This window comes from Adiantum capillus-veneris, chromosome 15 (genome assembly GCF_014529385.1).
Source record: "Adiantum capillus-veneris isolate H3 chromosome 15, ASM1452938v2, whole genome shotgun sequence".
NCBI lineage: Eukaryota > Viridiplantae > Streptophyta > Polypodiopsida > Polypodiales > Pteridaceae > Adiantum > Adiantum capillus-veneris.
The window spans coordinates 94,863,879-94,884,733 of NC_140945.1; positions in this window are offsets into that span (position 1 = coordinate 94,863,879).

A 20,855-nucleotide genomic window follows, 5' to 3' on the forward strand; every position below is an offset into this window, starting at 1 on the left:
ATTGCTATTAAACCCTACTATGCAACATATCAATGAGAGAGAGAGAGAGAGGGATCAACGTCCTCGGAAGGTTATGCCTTATGCGACTAATGGTATTTGTCGTATTATGTGGGATTGATGAGTGATGCGATGCTCAAGGATTGTTGTATTGAGTGTTGCAATGGAGAGCCCACGGTGACTCGGAGAGGAAAGCATGTAGCTCTAGGTCATGGCTGAAAATGTGAGGGAAGCAAGTTAGGATGTGAGCAAAAGCTGAGCACTCCAGTAGTGTCTGGTACTCCAGACTTACACTTGCAGTGAGCATAGTTGATGGTGCCTTGTCTCGCATAGGTGGGACTGATGAGTGATGCGATGCTCAAGGATCGTTGTATTGAGTGTTGCAATGGAGAGCCCACGGTGACTCGGAGAGGAAAGCATGTAGCTCTAGGTCATGGCTGAAAATGTGAGGGAAGCAAGTTAGGATGTGAGCAAAAGCTGAGCACTCCAGTAGTGTCTGGTACTCCAGACTTAAACTTGCAGTGAGCATAGTTGATGGTGCCTTGTCTCGCATAGGTGAGAGTGGAAGCTAAGCTGAATGGTTGTGATAGTGCGTATTGTCAACAAAGGGACATGTTCGAGCCTACAAGGGTGAGCATAGTTTCCTCGTTAGTAAAGAACATGGTTTTGTAGTTGGGGCAATATGGGCGGCCCAATGTATGAAGCGTGACCCATTAGATTCTACTCAAAAGCATAGTATGCTCTCTTCCTAGCTTCCAATCGACACACAACACATTCTTGCCGCTTATGATTGGTCAGAACCTCAAAACCAAGGTAATTTGAAGAGCTCAAATTACTTCAAGAGTCTTGTTGTACACAATGCATGGCTTCTCCTCATGGTTACTTGAAGCTAGAGAGAGAGAGAGAGAGAGAGAGAGAGAGAGAGAGAGAGAGAGAGATGCTATTGTATTTACATCCTCAGGGGGGCAAAATGACCCATGGGACCACAAAAGGTCTTCAAGATGCTCCTGCTCCCCTCATGTGAGAGGGGGTAGTGGGCTAGTAGCTTTCTTGTGTGTGAGTGTTGTGTGATGATCCAATCTTTTGGCAAAGTAGATGCCTAAAGCTACCGGGGAGGGGTGTATCCGAGAGAGAAGCTCCTCAAAGGTGACATTCCCTTGAAAGAGCTGTGGAAATTCAACACAGATGTGTGCGTATGCTGAGCACTCAACGGTGACATGAGCCTTGCTTTCCACTTTGTTCAACTTGCATTGTGGGCATGTCCTCCTATTTTCCTTAATATTTAGCCACCCTCTCGTTTCAATCTTGAGCATGTGTGATCACGTCCGTATCAAAGTAATGGCTCGTCTTGCTCGGTGGGCCATGGGTGTCTTTATATGCATCTGAGTGTCCCCACTCTTGTAGGTCTCCCAATATTGTGTATTGATGTGCTTGCCGTAGTACTCAAATTTGGACCTGTGTACTGTTGTCTTCCATCTGGTGTGTAGGGCTTCAAGTATGCTTGTGTCAAAATTTAGCCCATGTTCATGTTCGGTGTGTTTCTCTATATGCATGTCCACATGGTCTCCCACATTCTATCTAGAGAACCATTTTCGTATGTCTTCTACAAGACTAGATGTGAGAAACTTACTCTTGTAATTCTTTTGCGGCTTACATCCGGTTTGCCATGCCTTGTGGGGGAGACGGCTCTCTGACATCATCTTAACTTTCATGAGGTATCTATGTACTCTTTGTAAGGCTTGCATTTCCAAAGGTCTCTTACCTGTCTCCAAAAGCATCACTGAGTATGGGGTGGTAGTTTTGATCCCCAGGTGACTACATAGGAATTTCTTCTGTATCTTTTCAATGTCGTTCCAAGTGCTAGCGGGGATACTCCCCCCCCATACCTCTACACCGTAAAGTATTGTTTGGACCACACATGCATCAAATGCCATAGACTTAATTTCCCATCGCTTTGTGACACTCTGCTTGCACATGTTCTCAAATTCATAGTATTTTGCATGTCCTGCATCAATTCTGTTTTGCACGCAACTCTCCCATGCATGGTTTGAGGGAACGTAGACTGTTGATTTTCATTTCTACATGTGTGGACTGACATAATCTTTGTTTTGGCTACATTGATTGACAGGCCCGTTGCATTGCAAAATGCATGTACTGCATCCATAATTTTCTGTAGAATGAGGGCATGGTAGGCAAGGAGAACTACATCGTCGGCATATATGAGAAGAAGAAGCGTGAAAGTGCCAATACTAGGGTGATCTCCCCCCTCTCTCATAGCCTCGTTGATGAAGTCATCAAACTCATCTATGCATAGTCTGAAAAGCATAGGTGACAAAGGGCATCCTTGTTTAACTCCCATGGTGCTCTTGAATTCTTGTGAGAAACCTGTTTTTGTCTTGAGTTTGCATCTGACTGACCTCTTGGTATAGGCGCCCTACGGCTGCCCTGATATGCATAGACCTTGACGGGGTACTGTGTCAAACGCTTTCTTGAAGTCCACAAAACAACAATACAGAGTTTTTCCTTTTAGCCTGGCTTCTTCCATCAAGACCCAGAGTGTCATCAGGTGGTCTACCGTGCTATGACGGGCTCTAAATCCTGCTTGTCCAATGGCACGTTTCTCGTTATTTTCAGCCCATGTGCTAAGATCTTTCTTGATAATGCTTCCAAAAAGTTTTTCCATACATGAGCTCACCATGATGGTGCGATAATTAGTAAGCAAATTGCGGTCACCTCCTTTAAAGAGCGCTTTCACCCAGTTCTCTTGCCAGTCTTGAGGTAGGTATTGGCTGATTGCTTGATTCATCATATGGTGTATCCATTTCTTAGCCTCACTACCTGACCATTTCAACATTTCAGAGTTAAGATGTAATGTGTCAGCTGCTTTCCCATTCGCCAAGCTTTTGAGGCCTTTAATGACTGCCTGGAAGGTGATGGGCTTTGGATATTCAGCCTGAGGCCCTGTGTATATCACCTCTTGAGCCCCTAGCGGGGCATATACATAAGCATACATTTTCGTGTGGGCTGAAATCTCCCATCACGTCCCCTTTCTTCCCCTTCATGTTACGCCAAGCTTTCTTTGGCTCTTTCTTGAACCTGCTCAAGTCTAGTTGTTCTTTTGAGAGTTCATACATGCGTCTCTTTTTCCTCGTGAGTGTATTGTATTCTCTAGCAGCACATTCCCATTCATTTGAGTGTTGTGATAGGCCTCTCATCTTACGTTTGGCCTCCTTGCATTCTGCATCAAACCAAGGATTATGAGGTAAACCCTTCCTAATCTGTTTGCCACTTTGATATTTGCCCATAATGGTTCTTGCCGCTTCCTCCATTGCACTCATAAGGCATGTTCCGGTCAAACAGTAAGCTATCTAAGAGACTAGCATAGTCCTCCCTTTTCGTGAGTTGCATCTTGTATGACCAGTTCCGTGTATTCATTATGTTGACAATAGGCATAATTGACATGTGTAGGCATATATGGATTGGTGTATGGTCTGAGGTTGGTAACCTGCTACCCACTTCAAAACGGTGGACCAAGTCCAATGCATTGTATCTCACTAAGGCATAATTATTTGTACTCCTCCCATGACTTGCCGTGTAACAAGTGTATGATCCAGAGTGTATGAACTTATCCGCACCATTCATGGCTACAAGCTTCATTGAGTTCATCATACTTATCATAGCTGACCCCTGTGCATTCATGATGTTATCACTTGAACGTTTGTCCCACATAGGACCAAGCATAAGTTCTCCATTCTTATCCGCAGGGTGGTCCGTCAATTGTACCTGTGTGTTTGCAATCCGGGCATTCAGATCCCCAAGAATGACAACTGCTCCCTCACGTGCATACATTGCAATGTCTGTACATAGGTCAGCAAAGGGATCCTTTTTAGGTAGCTAGTTGTGTCATAAAAAGGTGACTCTCGATGCGGGATATAACATCCTGCAATAAAGATCAATCCTTTTGATGAGCAAACCTTAACCCATATATAGCGTTTGTGCTCGTCAACCTTGCATACATCAACCATCTTTTGAAGCTCTTCCTTATATATTACACTACACCTCCTTGTCCTCGCATTTTGGTACCAGTCCACCATACTGAGTGCTTGATGTACCCACTAATGTTCGGCAGCCTGCATGTGTTTTGTTCCCATGTTTCCAATAGAAAGAGTATGTCAGCTTGTGGTAGAATATCTACCAACCCTTCTCCCTTATGCGATGGGAAAACCTCTACAATTCCAACTCGTAACCTGTATGGTCGTGATCCCATGGGTCGCGTGCCCCTATGCATCCTTAGATGGTGATGTCGGGTTTTTCTCCTTGAGGCGTTCCTCATATGCTTTCCTTCTTGCTGCCTATTGTGTTGGTGTTCTATCTTCACTTACATAGTACTGAGTGCCTTTCAAGTAGAAGCGTGCAGTTTCCAAAATTATGTTCCTTTTACGAGCATCCAACATTGTGCATACAATTGCCCGATGAGCATCAGTCTTCTTCTGGCCCACTCTATGTGCACCATATACTCCTGCATCTTGCCTGTCAAGATTTTCTGCTAACAAGGTGGTAACATCTACGTTCAATGACATGGTTGTTTCCCCCTCAGGTTCTGGCATGCCTCGTATCACAATGTTTCGGGATCTTTTCTCCCGTTCCTTATACTCAGTAGGATCCTCATGCGTATACATGCTCTCATGCGTATACATTTCTCCTGTCATGTGCCCCATAGTCTTCTCTTGTTTTACTATTTGTGCCCAAGATGGAGAAGACCCCTCGGGTGCATCGATTACATTATAGGTGACCTGTATTATGTGATTTCCTTGTTCCAGCACTTGGGATTGCAGCGTTTTCATGGTGTCTTCTTGTTGTTGAAGATTTAGAGCTTGTAATTTAATGGTATGATCCAGCTCTTGGTTGCGCAGTGTCAGGGCTTTGATGTCGTCATTTTGACGTGAAATCACCTCATTCTGTTGTTGTACATGTTCCTGGATAGACAGTAGCAGTCCCCATATGTCCAGGGTAGTACATTTAATTGTCATGTCCCTTGATTCCTTGGGGGGCGTGGGGGTCGCGTCCTTTGGCATTGTTTTGATAGGTGATGAGCTCACCGTTCGACCGCTTCTTGATATCCTTTGGTTAATGTGCGATGATTGCATAGAGTCATGCAATAGACACACAGAAGTACATGGGTGTCTGAGAGAGAGAGAGAGAGAGAGAGAGAGAGAGAGAGAGAGAGAGAGAGAGAGAGAGAGAGGCAGTAGCTGTCAGGTGGTCATGGCGGGGAGGTAGCGCCCATGGCGGGCTGGTGCACAGGTGGACTGAAGCGCGCAAGCGCGTTGGTGCGCTGAGAGAGAGAGAGAGAGAGAGAGAGAGAGAGAGAGAGAGAGAGAGAGAGAGAGAGAGAGAGAGAGAGGGAGGGTGGGTGGGGGTGGGGATTGCAATGACTTGCCCAACCTTGGCTCTACCTCTGCATCGCAAGTTCCCTCCTTGATGTGTGTGGGGCCATGTTGCTCTTCCTTGCCTCATCACTATATGGCACGGACTTATGGGTGTGTGTGGAACCATGATGTCCTTCCTTGCCTCGTCACTATATGTCACGGACATATGCCCATAGGGGGGTGAGGCGGATTTAATCTCAGCTGTCGGATCATCCAATGAACTAGGGGCGGGTAAATTAGGGTGTGACCATGTGCCATGCCAACATGGACATCAACGCGTTAGCATCGTGGTAGGGCATTCGTGTGGCAACTGAGAGGTAGGTGATGGGTTCGACCCACATCCCACAGGTGGGTGAATTCAGATCACTTTTTTTGCCCCAAGTTCACCCCTAGTTCACCATGCGATGAGATGGCTAAGATAAAAGCCGCTCGGCGCCCCCAAATTTGGGCCTTAGATCCCCCCTAGCTAACCTCGTGTGAGATAGAGATGAGGCCTTGCTGGTGCCAACTCGCCTCACCACGCATGCAATAAACATTGCATCATTCATCTTGAATTAGTATTATTGAAAATCATCCCACAAATGTTCCCACAAACCTCAAATAAACATGAATAGTCGATTAATTCGACTATAGATTTTGATGAGAGAACATTTGATTGAGCACATTTTTGCTCATATTTTTCCTTGTCTATCTATCTAATTATACATGTGTGTGTGTGTGTGTGTGTGCGTGCGTGTGCACCCGCACACACTCATCTCTATCTATCTATCTATCATGTGTATTTGTCTCTATCTACTGGCCTATTTGTGTCTTTTGTCATCAACGATAAGCTCCATGTCCACCTTAGGCCATCACACTTACCTTAAGAACAAATGCAAGGCAAGGCACCCGAGGCAAGTTGAAGAATCATAGACAAAATTAGTCCAAACATTGGTCAAGAGGAGTGACCTTATTCGGAATTCTCAATCGCCTTAGATCATCTAGTAATATGATTTCTAGTGAGGATTCGGAGACCTTTCTAGCTTATCATTTTGGTACCTATATGTTATATATATATATATATATATATATATATGTGTCAAGCAATCCTAAGTATATAGAAAAATACAAATATTAAAAAATAAAGGGAGAGCAATATAGAGAGAAAGGGGAAAAAGAGAGATCACTTTGGGAGACTTATTTATGTTCTTGCTCCGTTTCTCACACACTCAAAAGTATTGTTCATAGCTCACAACCTTAAGTTTAGGCAATATAACAAAATCAATATATGGGTTTCTAAGAAACGAACATAAATTAAAAGGTAGATAATTGAACAAATAAATGATCAAAATTTTTCAGTTGTACATTCTTCATAATACTTTGACAAAAGACAAACTACGTTATGGACACCAAGAAATTAGGCACTAGCTGCTTTAACACCATGAAGATACTGTGTCATCATCTTTTGATCATGGAGGGGTTGCCACTCCATAGATGTTCTTATGAAGCCTTGCCCAATGTGTTGTATAGATAATTCAAATTCAACCGTTCAACTCATAAAGCTTAAAGTAGTATTTGGATCTATATATTTCATATTACTTTTTACACAATGATAAAAGGCTTTCCTAATGGCTCTAAAAAAAATTAAATGCTTTCCTACGGGCTCTAATGGCTTGAAAACGCTAGAGAAAAGAAAACTAAAAAGAAAAGAACAAATGTATGAGGTGCATTCTACCATCTCTATTTATATGCACACAAAAAGTCTTTTTACTTTCCACCTCCACGGTCTTTTCATTTCCTAAACTCACCTTTCACTTATGCACTCCAAATGTTTTGAAAGGATTTTAATTTTTCGAGATTGAGGAGACCTAATGATATTTTAAATTTTGTTTATCTAAATTCACCTGAATGGAGCCTTGCATCTAGCAAAGCTATTCCTGACATTGTTCCAACTCCTTCCCAAAGTAGCTACCAACTTCCATTACCTAGCCAATTCTTGGGCTTCCTATGTTGCTTCTTTGCACATCTCATGCCACGGTTTGCTTCCACTTGTGAAAGCCTAAAGTCTGTCGCAAAAGCCTAAAGCTTGATTTTCTATTTTACCACTGCTGACTTTTGTCCCACTTGCTTAGCAATTTTCTTCACCGTCTTGATTAGTTTGTGCAAAATATTTCTTAACACTATATTGAACTTCCAGATGTGCTCACTGATTCTGAACTAGAAGTGACATTGTTCATAGATCGGGGCTTGACCCTTGTTAGTTGTAGCTACTATAAGGCCTACAAATTGGTTGTTGGGCCACCTTAGGTTGTTGCGGTTGGTTTGGGGTTCTAGACATTCTCTTGAAAGATGGCCTTCCTTGCCATAAGTATAAAAATTGTCTTGCCTAAATGGTGGCGTATAACCTTGCCTGCTCTAGTAACACCTCCCTTGATTAACATAGTTGCTAGTTTGTCCTGATCGAACGCACCCACCATTCCATAACTTGTTTAGATTGGCCAAATGGTGGATCTGCAATGCACTCACCATTTCTAACTTTGTTTACAACGACCATGTGGTGGATATGGGATGCAAGACTTATTATAAAACTTGCTGAGAATGGACAAGCTGTGGATCTAGAATGAAACTACTCTCCAACTTGTTTAGAATGGCCAATTGGTAAATCTAGGATGTAGATTCGCTTCAAAACACATTCGGAATGGTATAGTGGCTGATAGGAATTGCTCCTTTTGAGATGTCAAATTTGGAGCTTTTGCATCATTATTTGCACATATAGTTTAAGTAAGCTGATGGAGGGATTGCTTTGTGCCGACAAAGTATATTGAACACTGTTAGAACTCCATACTGCCGCTATGGGCACTAAGTCTAGAGAGGGCAAGGTCATCAGCTCTGCACCCAACCGTGAAACAATGAGGATTGTGCTTCATTCCCTAACCCTATATATAAGTGTGGCCTTCCGTCCACATTGATCCGATCGTCTGAGCACTATGGCCGAGCGGTCTCCCCCTGAATCGTCCCTTCTCGATTCTACGGTTGGAAGGTGGTACCTAATCACCGTTGTTAAAGGTTACGTGACATTATCCTCCCCCCAATAAAAAGTTTTCATCCTCGAAAATAACATTGGGAAATCTCTTGGTAATCGCACTGCTATGTTCCCAAGTTGTTGCTTCGTCATCTAAGTGTGTCCACTTAACTAGTACCTCTTGTTACACCTTATGCCGTGTTTGTTTATCTTGATACCCTAAAACTCTTTCTTGTTCATGTAGTATCTTTAGTGGCTCTATCAAATCAACCTAAATCTATGGAGAAACTACGTTCTACCATGAACATATTTCTTTAGTTTACTAACGTGGAAGATAGGGTGAACTTGAGAACTCTTTGGTAACTCAAGTTTGTATGATAACTCCCCAATCTTTTTAAGAACTTTGAAGGGACCACAATATCTAGGAGAAAGTTTATCATACTTTCTCATTTTCATGGTTTCTAACTTCATTGGAACCTTTAGGAATACAAAGTCATTTTCTACAAAGGTAACTTTTCTTCTCTTTTATCAACATACGTCTTAGCACGATCCTATGCACTACGAATGCTTTCCTTTGCTTCTTTTAGAATGTCATTCATATACTCAAGGAAGTCCTTGATAGATTGAATCTTCTTCTTCTCTAGGCCTATATCCATAGGAGATCTCGGCTGGAAATCATACATCAACATGAATGGTGTAAATCTAGTTCCTGAATGTTTGGAACTGTTGTAAGAAAATTTCAAAATGGGTAAGTACTCTTCCGAGTTAAATTGCTTCTTACTTACATAATAATGCATCATAACCTCTAGGGTTTGGTTAACCCTCTCCGTTTGACCATCAAACTGTAGAATTTGTTGTACTCATGCTCATAGTAGTATCCAACTTTTTGAAGACATCCCTCCAAAATTGACTATTGAACTTTTTATCTCTATCTTACACTATATCTGCGGGTAGGCCATATAGCTTGTAGAGATGTTTAATAAAGAGTTTTTTCAACTTTGGTGTTTTAACTGTCTTACTCTCAAATGCAATTAGACATCTCCTTTGTATAAGTATGGCTCCAATGTCCTCATTACTTATATCTATCTCCAAGACAAACGACTCATTTGGATCCATTATAGTCAATATAGGTACAACTGCTATAGCCACCTTAAGCTTTTCAAAGCTCTTCTATTGGGCTTCCCCCCAACTTATACTCTTACTTTTTTACCTCAATTGGTTAGTCAATAAGACTGCAATCTTTGTGTAGTCCTTTACGAATTGTGGGCAAAGCCTCGATATACCTAGAAAAATTTGTAGTTTTTTGAGATTTCTTAGTGTTGGCTATCTGAGAATATCTTCCACTTTCTCAAGTTCCATACGTTCCCTCTGTGGATATAATGTGACCAGATAATGAATCTCGATTTCAAAGGAATCACATTTGTTTTCCTTTGCAAATGGTTTATGTTTTTACAATAACTCGAACACTAGACATAAATGTTCTAATTGTTTTTTTAAAGATTTACTATAGACTAGTATATCATCTAGGAAAACTACCTTAAATTTTCTTAAGTATGGACGTAAAATGTTGTCCATAAGCATCATAAATGTCGTTGGTACATTGGTTAGTCCCAATGATATAACCAAGAGCTCAAAATAACCAAAACAGATCCTAAGTGCTATCGTTGAAACATATCTAGTTTAATTCTAACCTGATGATAACCAAATCTCTGGTCTATCTTTAAAAGTACTTTGACTCAAAGAGTTGATTAAACAACTCATCCATACGTGGCATCATGCACTTGTTCTTAATCCTTATCTGATTAAGAGTCCTATAATATGTGCACATTTGCATAGATTTGTCCTTCTTCTTTACCAAAAAGAATAGGTGATGCTAGAACTAGGCTTAACAAAGCCTTTGTTCAAGTGTTTCATTAATTGTTTTTTCGCCTCCTGTGATTTGAAGTGGCTTAATCTGTAAGCAGGTTTGCTTATATGTTTTGAACCTGGCACAACATCGATGCCATGGTGTACTTCCCAAGATGGCTGCAAACCATCTGGTAAATCATCAAGCAATACATCCTGAAAACTACTCTAATAAATTCATTAAATCATCCATATACTTTTTCTTAAGGGTCTCTTTTGCCTTGGTTTTTTTTCATTTTAGAATTGCATACTTGCCAAACAAGGTTCTCAAATAGTGGGTCTCGTCCAATGCCATCTTTTTTAGTGTGCTTGCCTATGGAAGCATTACTTACAATTTCAACTAAAAAAACACTTTTATTACTTTCATAATTGAAAAAAGAGTTTAAAAGAAGGTAGAAAGCAAATATCTCTACTATCTGACCTCTGCAACCTACTTTGTGTAGCTCCATGGAAGAAATTGGAGGGGTAGAGGGGACACTACGGTCATCCTATATGGTGATGACCCTACCGCCATGCTCAAACTATAGTGTGTTACGCAAATAAGTCTGAACTAGGCTAGGACCCATGTTTTACAACCACTCCTTGCTTAGGTATGTGTCTGCTCCAGCTAAGTGCATGTGAAACAAATCCTCGTAGTCCTTAATGGATAATGGAACCCCAAGACTACGGTATTCCATACCACCTTATCATAACTATTGGCCAAATCAACAGTAAACTCGTGATTGCTCACGGTCTCGATCAACCTTAGCATCTTAATTAACGAGTAGTTTAAGAATATGGCTATCTCCATCATCTATGCAGACAATGAGTCTACGGCCACTGATGGTGCCATACATGTGCACCATGCCGTGAGGACCTATGCTAGGCTGCCACATAGTTGGTGTCACTGAACAAGCATGACACTCGTCAAAGTGGCACACCTACACCTCCTTGAACTCTCTAGAACTGAGAGGAAGCCTTTGCACTATGTGCAACTGTCTAGAGGATTTACCATCTCTCTTAGGCTCATTGCCACTAGTGCTAGCTTTGAGCTTTAGGCATTTGGCCTTGGTGTGCCCTACCTAATTGCAGCTAAAGCAACCATTTACCTTTTGTGCTTTAATATAGTTCTCCTTTTTTAAGATTTTGAACTCTCTTTTCATTTAAATGGTTGCGTCTTTTAGTCCAACCACCACCCTTACTCCTTTGGTCCAACCTCTCTCCCCACTTCTCACTACAAAACCTATTTCCTTCAAACCCTGGTTACTTCATCTCCTTATCCCCGACCCTACCTGCCCCATCTGGTGCACCTCGGTGCTTGATATCATCATTGATTTATGCATATTTGACCGCTTTGGACAAGTATTTCGAAAGGAAAAGGCTCAACATACTCAAGATAATCATTTGTGAGGCCCCTCTTGAAGTCTTACAAAGTTTGGAATGCATCGATCCCTTTCAACATAGTCTGAGATGTATCGAGTCAAGGACCTGTTCTCCATTGAGCACTAACTCCCAGTTTCTCTCTTCTTCATTGCATGACAAGAACTCCTTTCAAAACATCGTTTCAAACGTTGCCCAAGTGGCAGGACGAGTAGTCAAGCTCATCCCCACCACTTGTATGCCTTGCCAATCAACAAGAATCTAGCCTCTATGAGCTACACATCGCTAGGCTTCTTTCGCAGTGCATGAATGTCCAACCACTTCGCTAGGAACATATTCAAAAAATCTTTGTTCCACTCTCTTTTCTCGCCTCCAAAAGAAAACAATTTTAAATTGTTGAGTAGAGCTACGAGTAAGGTTACGCTCACTGATGCCGTGGGGGTCCTCCTACTAAAGTGGATTTCAATGCATCTAGGCATGTGGAGATGCTTTGTAGCATTGTGACTACATTAGCCTAGACTTTCTCTAAGATGGTCAATTTTGCGTTAAAAAGTTTGAATATACCGTTAGAAAGCTTCGTCTCTGTCAAGACATTGACAGGTTGGGTAGGTCATAGTCCTTGTCATCATTATCCAAGGATTCCTCATTGTCCCCCTCGACGACATCGACTCCATGAAGTCTGGCTCATTGTCTACTAGTGGGTCATCAGGGTTGGCGGTCTCTATAGGCGCACCAGGTCCAATGGCAATGTCTACGATCGTGGAGGGAGTAGGTGGATCATGTGAGGTGATTGATGAATGCGCTCCATAACAAAAGAACCTAACGTCTACGGCCAAATAGCTCAGTTTGGGGTTAAGACGACAATAGATGAAAGCAAACCCAAAAGCATAGAGAACTAGAGGGTGGTGGGGATACACTACGACAGTTGTACTTTTTTTTCTAAATTTTCTAGCAAAGAAATGCGAGGAAAAAACAAAAATAATGGAGATTTGCAAAAACAAGCGCTAACTAATAAGCAATAAGTAAAATAATCACTCCTTTCTCATTCGAGGGTAGCAAATCGGTGTCGAACTAGACGGTACATCATACAATTCAATGTAGGAGTCGGCCATGCCAAGAAATCCAAAATTGATGGAGCTCATAGCCAAACTTGGTGTGTAAAATTCTTCCTTGGAAACTTCTGAGTCTACGCGCATGAACACCCCTTAGTGGGCTTTATATTTAGTCAATGCTTTGCTATAACTTTGGGGCTTTGTATTAATCTCTACTCTCTATAATAACAATAAGACAAAGAGAATGTATTGAGCTTTGTGGTTGTGGGCAACCAATGCATGTTAAGTGCGATTGCAATAAGTGGCGATGAGTACGAACGACATGTCCTTCAGCGACGGCGAGTTGAAAGTGGGAGTCGTTGACTATCTTGGATGTGCTTAGCAGCAGTGGACGGCGATGGCAGCGGTAGGCGGCACATGGGTGGTGGCAGACAATGGAGACAACAACGGGCTTGTAAGCTATGATGATGGGTTGTGGTAATGCTGCAAGACTGCACCGGTAGCGTAGTATGGGGGGCGGGGGCAACAATGTTGTGACGCTACAATTGGCAATGAACGACAGCAAGAGGGAATTGGTTGTATTTTGGCTAGCTTACCTGCGTGGCAGAGCAGCCGAAGCCGGTTAACTCCATAGCATCGTTGTGGGCACTACATCTAGAGAGGGCAAGGTTGTGAACTCTCGACCCAGATGTAAGACAGTGAGGTTGGTGCCTCATCCCCGAACCCTATATATAAGTGTGGCATGCCATCTACATTGGTCTGGCCGCATGGACACTACGACCGAGCGGTCCCCCCCGTGAGCCCCACCGCCTTCTTGGCTCTATGGTAGGAAGGCGATCGACCTAGTCATCATTGTTATAGTCTTTGTGACAAACAATATTGCGATAGATTCAACCTTGAGGATTGCAATCCTATTGGTATTCCTGTGGAGACAAGTTTGGAGCTTAATCTTCATGATGTTGGAGATTATTTTGATGTGATCACACTCTATCAGCAAGATTTTGGTTTTCTCATTTATGTATGCATTGCAAGGCTTGATATTCATCACGCAGTCTCATATGTGAGCAGATTTGTGCATAACCCAAGGATCTATGCCTTGGAAGGTAGTTGAGCAGATCTTTCACTAATTAAATAGTGCTATATGTAATGGAAATGGCCTGTGAACTTTGAGAGTAGCGGAATTAGGAGATTAGGTGAAGCACTTTTGAGAGATTACTTTGTGAGCATAGTGGTTGAGCTTAATTGATGGTAGCAACATAAACATGGTACTTAGTTAACTTGGCATGAACAATACTTTTGCGAGAGAGAGAGAGAGAGAGAGAGAGAGAGAGAGAGAGAGAGAGAGAGAGAGTTTAGAGAACATGACAATAGTTGAGGACCGGATTCATATGGAGCCGGTCCCCCCTCCAATAGGCATTTGTATTATAGTTTCTCCCATCAAGAGAGACTTGGTACAATACAATCTTTGTGTTCCTTGTAACCTAGGTGATGCAATGAAGATGGAAAGCTTCATGCATCACAAGCATAACATAAACTTGAAGAAAGCATTAACTATCCCAAGCCTCAGTTCCAAGGCCTCAAACACCTTTAAAGGTGGAGAGAGCTAGTGGGGAATGAGGATAGGGAAGAGGAAGAAGAAACATTCCATAGGAGAAAGAAATAGTTCCTCACTTATCATTACTCTTCTTGCTAGCATACATAATAGCATAGTAATGAAGATGGCAAGCTTAAGCATTGAAGCATGAATTTTGGTTGGATTTGCATTTCATAGCCAAGAGTGTTGGTGTAGGCTTTCACTCTCACAATCTTGGAGAAGGAGGTAGTGTTCCTAACCTTTCACCAAGTGAGAATGGCCTTCCAAAATGTGTGTGTGTGTGTGTGGGGAGTATATCCCCCTTAGCATCCCCCCTCCTTGCTTTGGGCGAGTGGTGACCTTTCTGCATCTTGCAAGCTCATTGGACCCCTCTCCCCCTAGCCAATCACATGCAGCATGCAGTCAAGTACATGGGTAGTCTGTTGACAAGTGTCCTCCTTACCCCTTAGAGAGAGAGAGAGAGCTTGAAAATATCTAGATATTTGTTAGATGGAAGTAGAAGCTCATTGAACCCCTCTTTAGCCCAACCAATAGCATTCAAGCACACCATGTGGTTAAGCTTAGTGAGAGTCTGACATGTGTCCCATGTGCTCTTTTAGAAGTCCCCTAACTTTGAGATTTTTATGCATAGGAAGTTTCTCAAGCAACTTCCTCATTAAGTGTGTAGGTTCTCTTTTTGACTCAAGCATCTTACCCCCCATGCATAGGAAGCTTCTCAAGCAACTTCCTCATTAAATGTGACAAGTACCTCAAGTTCCTTAGTCATCAAGCATGACAAGTACCTTAGGTGGAGTTCCCACCTCAAGCACAACCCTAACTTGCTTAAGTCTAGGTCGGGTTCCAACCTCAAGCACAGCCCTAGCTTGCTTAAGTTTAGGTCGGGTTCCCACCTCAAGCACAGCCCTAGCTTGCTTAAGTTTAGGTCGGGTTCCCACCTCAAGCTCAACCCTAGTTTGCTTAAGGTCAAAGGACTTTTAACATTAACCACCCTAAGGTCTTTTAAGCTTCATTAGTTAACCTTGCTCTTTGACAGACCATCTCTCATTTGGGCCCCTTTATCATTGGCCTCGTGTTGAGATAGATCCGTAAGCACATGTTTATATTCTAACCCTTGTTTATTTTAATATGAGAAAATTATTTGGGTTGGTTAGATATTAGATATTTAATGACATTATCTCTCTCTTGAAATCATAGTTGTCCTTGACTATGAGGTAAAAGAGATAAAGTTATAGTCATTAGTCAATTTTTCTTAGCGGGTAGAGGATCCCTTTTTACCCTACGACATCATTCCAAGATCGATGACTAATCCATTTGGTGCTTGGGAGACATAGCTGTCGCAAGCATGTCTGCTCTTTAGTCCATATCATACTTCCAAAGTAGAGTGATAAGTTCTACTTGGTGTTTGGGAGACGTCGTCACCACAAACATGATTCTAAGCATGCATACTTTTAAATTTGTGCACAATAAAAAGAGAACTAGTCTTATAAGACAAAAACAATTTTCATTTAAAATGCATTCTCATATGCTTACTCTAGTGCAGCATTGTAAGCATTGACAAGGCTCATATTATCCTTAAGCTAGGTTCCTTGCATTCATTTAGCATCTTTAAAAGGAGAATTCTTTAACTTAATAAGATATCGTCAGTTAATCTTACCGTTTCTTAATACCTTGTCTTCATGTCATAGGATGGACTTAGATTGAAGTACTTCTTCTTGATCTTCGATTTGGAGGGTCTGCAACTATTGCTTCTTTTGATGGCACTCCTTTGTAAGGCTTATGTAGGCTCTCATGGAAACATTGTGCATGAGCCAATGGTTGGGCAACTTCAATTGATAAGCCATCTCATTGACTGGCTTAAGAATTTTGAGAACCGTAGTATCTTTTTGCTAGTTTAGCATCATACTCTTGGTGGTCCGTAGGCCTCTTGCCCGTAGTATGCCTCAAATGAGCCTTGAAGAACTTTAGCAAGACCCAATCATTTTCCTTAAAGGCTAAGGCTCTTCTGTGCTTATTAGAAGCAACCCTTTTTTCCTTTCTTGTGAGATGGATATAACCCCTTTAATCTTTGGAAAAGATTCTTGTAGGTCTCGGCTATATTCATCAGCAGCGAAGATCTTCCTATGTACTTTAAGTAGTAAGGGACTTTTGGATCTTCCTTCTTTAACCTCAAACGGTACTTTCCCCATAGAAGTATGTACAATATCATTGTACGCATACTCTATAAGAGGTAGGTACTTCTATCATTGAGAACATTGGTCTACTTCCATGAAATAGGCTTTTAGTAGATCAAAAATCGTTAGATTAATTATTTAACTTCAAGAAGAGGCACTACAACCTGCAGCTATCCTTCGGCATGAAGACAAGGTACTAAGACATGGTAAGATTATCCGATGGTATCTTATTAAGTTAAAAAATTATCCTTTTGAAGATGCTAGATGGATGCAAGGAATCCAGCTTAAGGATAATATGAACCTTGTCAATGCTTACAATGCTACATTAGAGTAAGCAAATGTACATGTTTCTTTTAAATGATCAATGCTTTTGTCTTATAAGACTAATTCTCTCTTTATTGTGCACAAATTTAAGTAGTATGCATACTAAGAATCATGTTTGGAATGACGACGTCTCTCAAACACCATGTAGAATTTGTCACTCTACTTGGGAGGATGAAATGGACTAAACAGCAGACACGCTTGCGGCAGCTATGTCCCCCAAGAACCAAATTGATTATTCATCCATCTTGGAATGATGTTGTAGAGTAAAAAGGATCCTCTACCCGCTAAGACAAATTGACTAATTACTATGGCTTTATCTCTTTTACCTCATAGTTGAGGACGACTATGATTTCAAGAGAGAGGTAATGTCATTAAATCTAATATCTAACCAACCCAAATGATTTTCTCATATTAAACTGATCATTTAATGTGGGATAATAAACGGGACAAGGGTTAGAATATAGACATGTGCTTACGGATTTATCTCAACACGGGGCCAATGGTAAAGGGGCCCAAATGAGAGATGCTCTATCAAAGAGCAAGGTTAACTAATGGAGCTTAAAAGACCTTAGGGTTAGCTTCATTAAAGACCTCCAATGGTTAGTGTTAAAAGTCCTTTGACCTTAGGAAAGCTAGGGCTAAGCTTGAGGTGGGAACGCGACCTAAACTTGCCTCTGACTTGAGGAGGGAACCTGACCTAAACTTGCCTTCGACCTTAGGCAAAGCTTGAGGTGGGAACTCCACCTAAGGTGATTGTCATGCTTGATGACTAAGGTACTTGAGGTACTTGTCATACTTAATGAGGAAGGTGCTTGAGAAGCTTCCCATGCATGGGGGTTAAGGTGCTTGAGTCAAAAAGAGACCCTACAAGCTTAATGAGGAAGGTGTTTTCTATGCATGAAAGTCCCAAAGTTAGGGGAATCTTTGACCTAACCTTCCACTCACCCAAAGGGCACCCCTTTTCTCAAAGGGCACATGGGACACATGTCAGACTCTCCCTAAGCTTAACCACATGGTGTGCTTGAATGCTATTGGTTGGGCTAAAGAGGGGTCCAATGAGCTTCTAGTTTCATCCGACAAATATCTAGATATTTTCAAGCTCTCTCTCTCTCTCTCTCTCTCTCTCTCTCTCTCTCTCTCTCTGGGGTAAGGAGGACACTTGTCAAAAGACTATCCATGTACTTGAATGCATGCTGCATGTGATTGGCTAGGGAGAGAGGAGTCCAATGAGCTTGAAGCATGTGGAAAAGTTACAACTCACCCCAACCAAGCAAGGGGAGTGCTAGGGGGATATACACCACACACACACACACTCATTTTGTGGAGCCATTCTCACTTGGTGAAAGTTGAGGAACTCCACCTCCTTCTCCAAGCTTGTAAGAAGTGAGAGCCTACACCAACACTCTTGGCTATGGAATGAAAATCCAACCAAGAGCCATGCTTCAATGCTTAAGCTTGCCATCTTCTCCATTTTCATTACTATGCTATTATGTATGCTAGCAAGAAGAGTAATGATAAGTGAGGAACTATTTCTTTCTCCTATGGAATGTTTCTTCTTCCTCTTCCCTATCCTCATTCCCCGCTACCTCTGTCCACCTTTGAAGGTGTTTGAGGCCTTGGGACTGAAGCTTGGGATAGTTAATGCTTTCTTCAAAGTTTATGTTATGCTTGTGATGCATGAAGCTTTCCATCTTCATTGCATCACCTAGGTCACAAGGAACGTATAGATTGTATTGTACCAAGTCTCTCTTGATGAGAGAAACTATAATACAAATGCCTACTGGAAGGGGGACCGACTCCGTATGAATCCGGTCCTCAACTATTGTCATGTTTTCTAAACTCTCTCTCTTGCAAAAGTATTGTTCATGCCAAGTTAACTAAGTATCATGTTTATGTTGCTACCATCAATTAAGTTCACCCGCTATGCTCACAAAGTAATATCACAAAAGTGCTTCATCTAATTTCCTAATTCCGCTACTCTCAAAATTCATAGGCCATTTCCATTACATGTGTAGTCAGAGAAGAACATTTGGTGCTTTTGAGGTTGATAGTGAAGATTTCAATGTGTTGAATTGGGTATTCCACCACACTAGTGTCCCTACTATAATCAAAGTTCAACGGGCTGGGGAGGAGCTAGATGTTGAGGGCTTTGGTAGGTACAAGGTGGAATGGCACATGGGGGGGGGGGGGGGACCAAAAGACACTAAAGTGTATGTACAATGTGTCAAAGGGTTCCAATGCCAAAAGCCCATGTATCTACTACATGGGTGCTACAAAGGAGTTGAATCCTGCTAACTGGAACAAAGCCCAGATAGACACTCTAAAGATCCAAACTTTCAAGATGTTTTAGATATTCCCCTTTCAAATGTCCACCTCTGCACACTACATGCACTTTGTAGAATCATTGAGAAGATTGTGCACCTCTACGTAGGGTTTTCATGGAAACTACAACCTTTATGAGCCAGACAAACTGCAATAAAAGGTATTAAGAGGGTATTTTCTGATATTGGACTTCATGAGGGGTATGTTGTGATTGAGTCAGACCCCAAGAGGTCATCTGGTGGAAATAATGTGTCCCTAGGAAAGCTTGTATTGGTGGGATAAAGGCCAGAACATTCTTGGGATTTCATGGAAAGTTGGGTAGGGATTCATCTAAAGTCTAGTACAACCAATGGAAGGCTCTACACAATGCTATGAAGGACCATGGAGTTGATGGCAGCGCAAAAAATGAGAAGGCAAAAGTGTGGGAATCCCTGGATGTAGTCTTTTCTACTGTGATAAAAGTCATTGGGGAAATAACGACCTCTTGAACTTTAAGAAAGAGTTGAATAGATTCAAGAAAGCTATGACAAGTGCTTGGAGCTTAGAGCACTTCACACACTACATGGTAATAATTTTGATTTTGACTCTACTAATTTGCTTCAATACTTGCATAAGTTGGTGAAGAACTTATCTTTTTTTTGTGCATCACATTACACTTCTTGGTTTGTAAAGAAATATGGAAGCTTATCAATTTGGTCTACTCAAGGTATGGAGAAGTCCCACTATCAAGCAAGAACCAAGTTTTTCAAACACACTAGACATGGTGAAGGAGCTTAAAAAGCTAATGGCTTGCTTGAAGTATTCCAGTGGTTTTACAGACAAGTGTGGCATAGAACAAGATCACAAGAGACTAAAAAATTATTAGATAGTTCTGATATTGCTACAGCTATACAGAGGAGTATACAAAAAAGAAAGGATGCATATAGTAGATCATCTACAAGTGAAAGGTTTTTACAATGGCATTCCACTAGAGAGAGGCAAGGAAGCAAATGGGAAATAATACAAGGATCAATTATGGCTGCTTGAGCCAACATCAAGATTTTCATTTATTTCCCTCCACTTCAAGTACTCATGCTTCTTATAACCCTACAACTACTTTAAGTCATCAGAAGAGGCAAGGATATAACTGCCATAGTGCCAAACTATGCACTTCTTGAGCCCATAAATCCTAGAGCAAGTCAAAAAACTATAATGGCTTCTTGCTTCTCAAGAAGTATGATTTTGTCCACTCCAACTCTTATTGGCACATGCGTGTTTTTGGTTGTTTGGCATATGCTTTGGTGCCACAAACAAAGCGTAGAAAATTGGATGATAAGGCTGTCAAATGTATTTTTGTTGGTTATAGTGCTGAAAGCAAAGGTTACATGTTGTATAATCCACAAACAAAGCGTATCTTGGTCTCACGGAATGTGGTGTTTGTGGAAGATTCTGTTCAGCCTTTGTTGTCATGTACTAGAGACAATAATGCAAGCTCACAGGTCATTTATGACACCTTGTTGCCTCTTTTCAGTTGTGGAAGATCAAATATAAATTCCAATGAGGTAAATGTACAACCTATGGGGGTTTTTGAAAATGTTACAGATCATCCTATTACTAATGCAGATGTACATGACGTACTTGATGAGGAAATGCATTAGATTGTTATGCTTCGGTTGTGTCTAGCTTACATGATGTTGAGGAACCTCTTTCTTTTGATGAAGC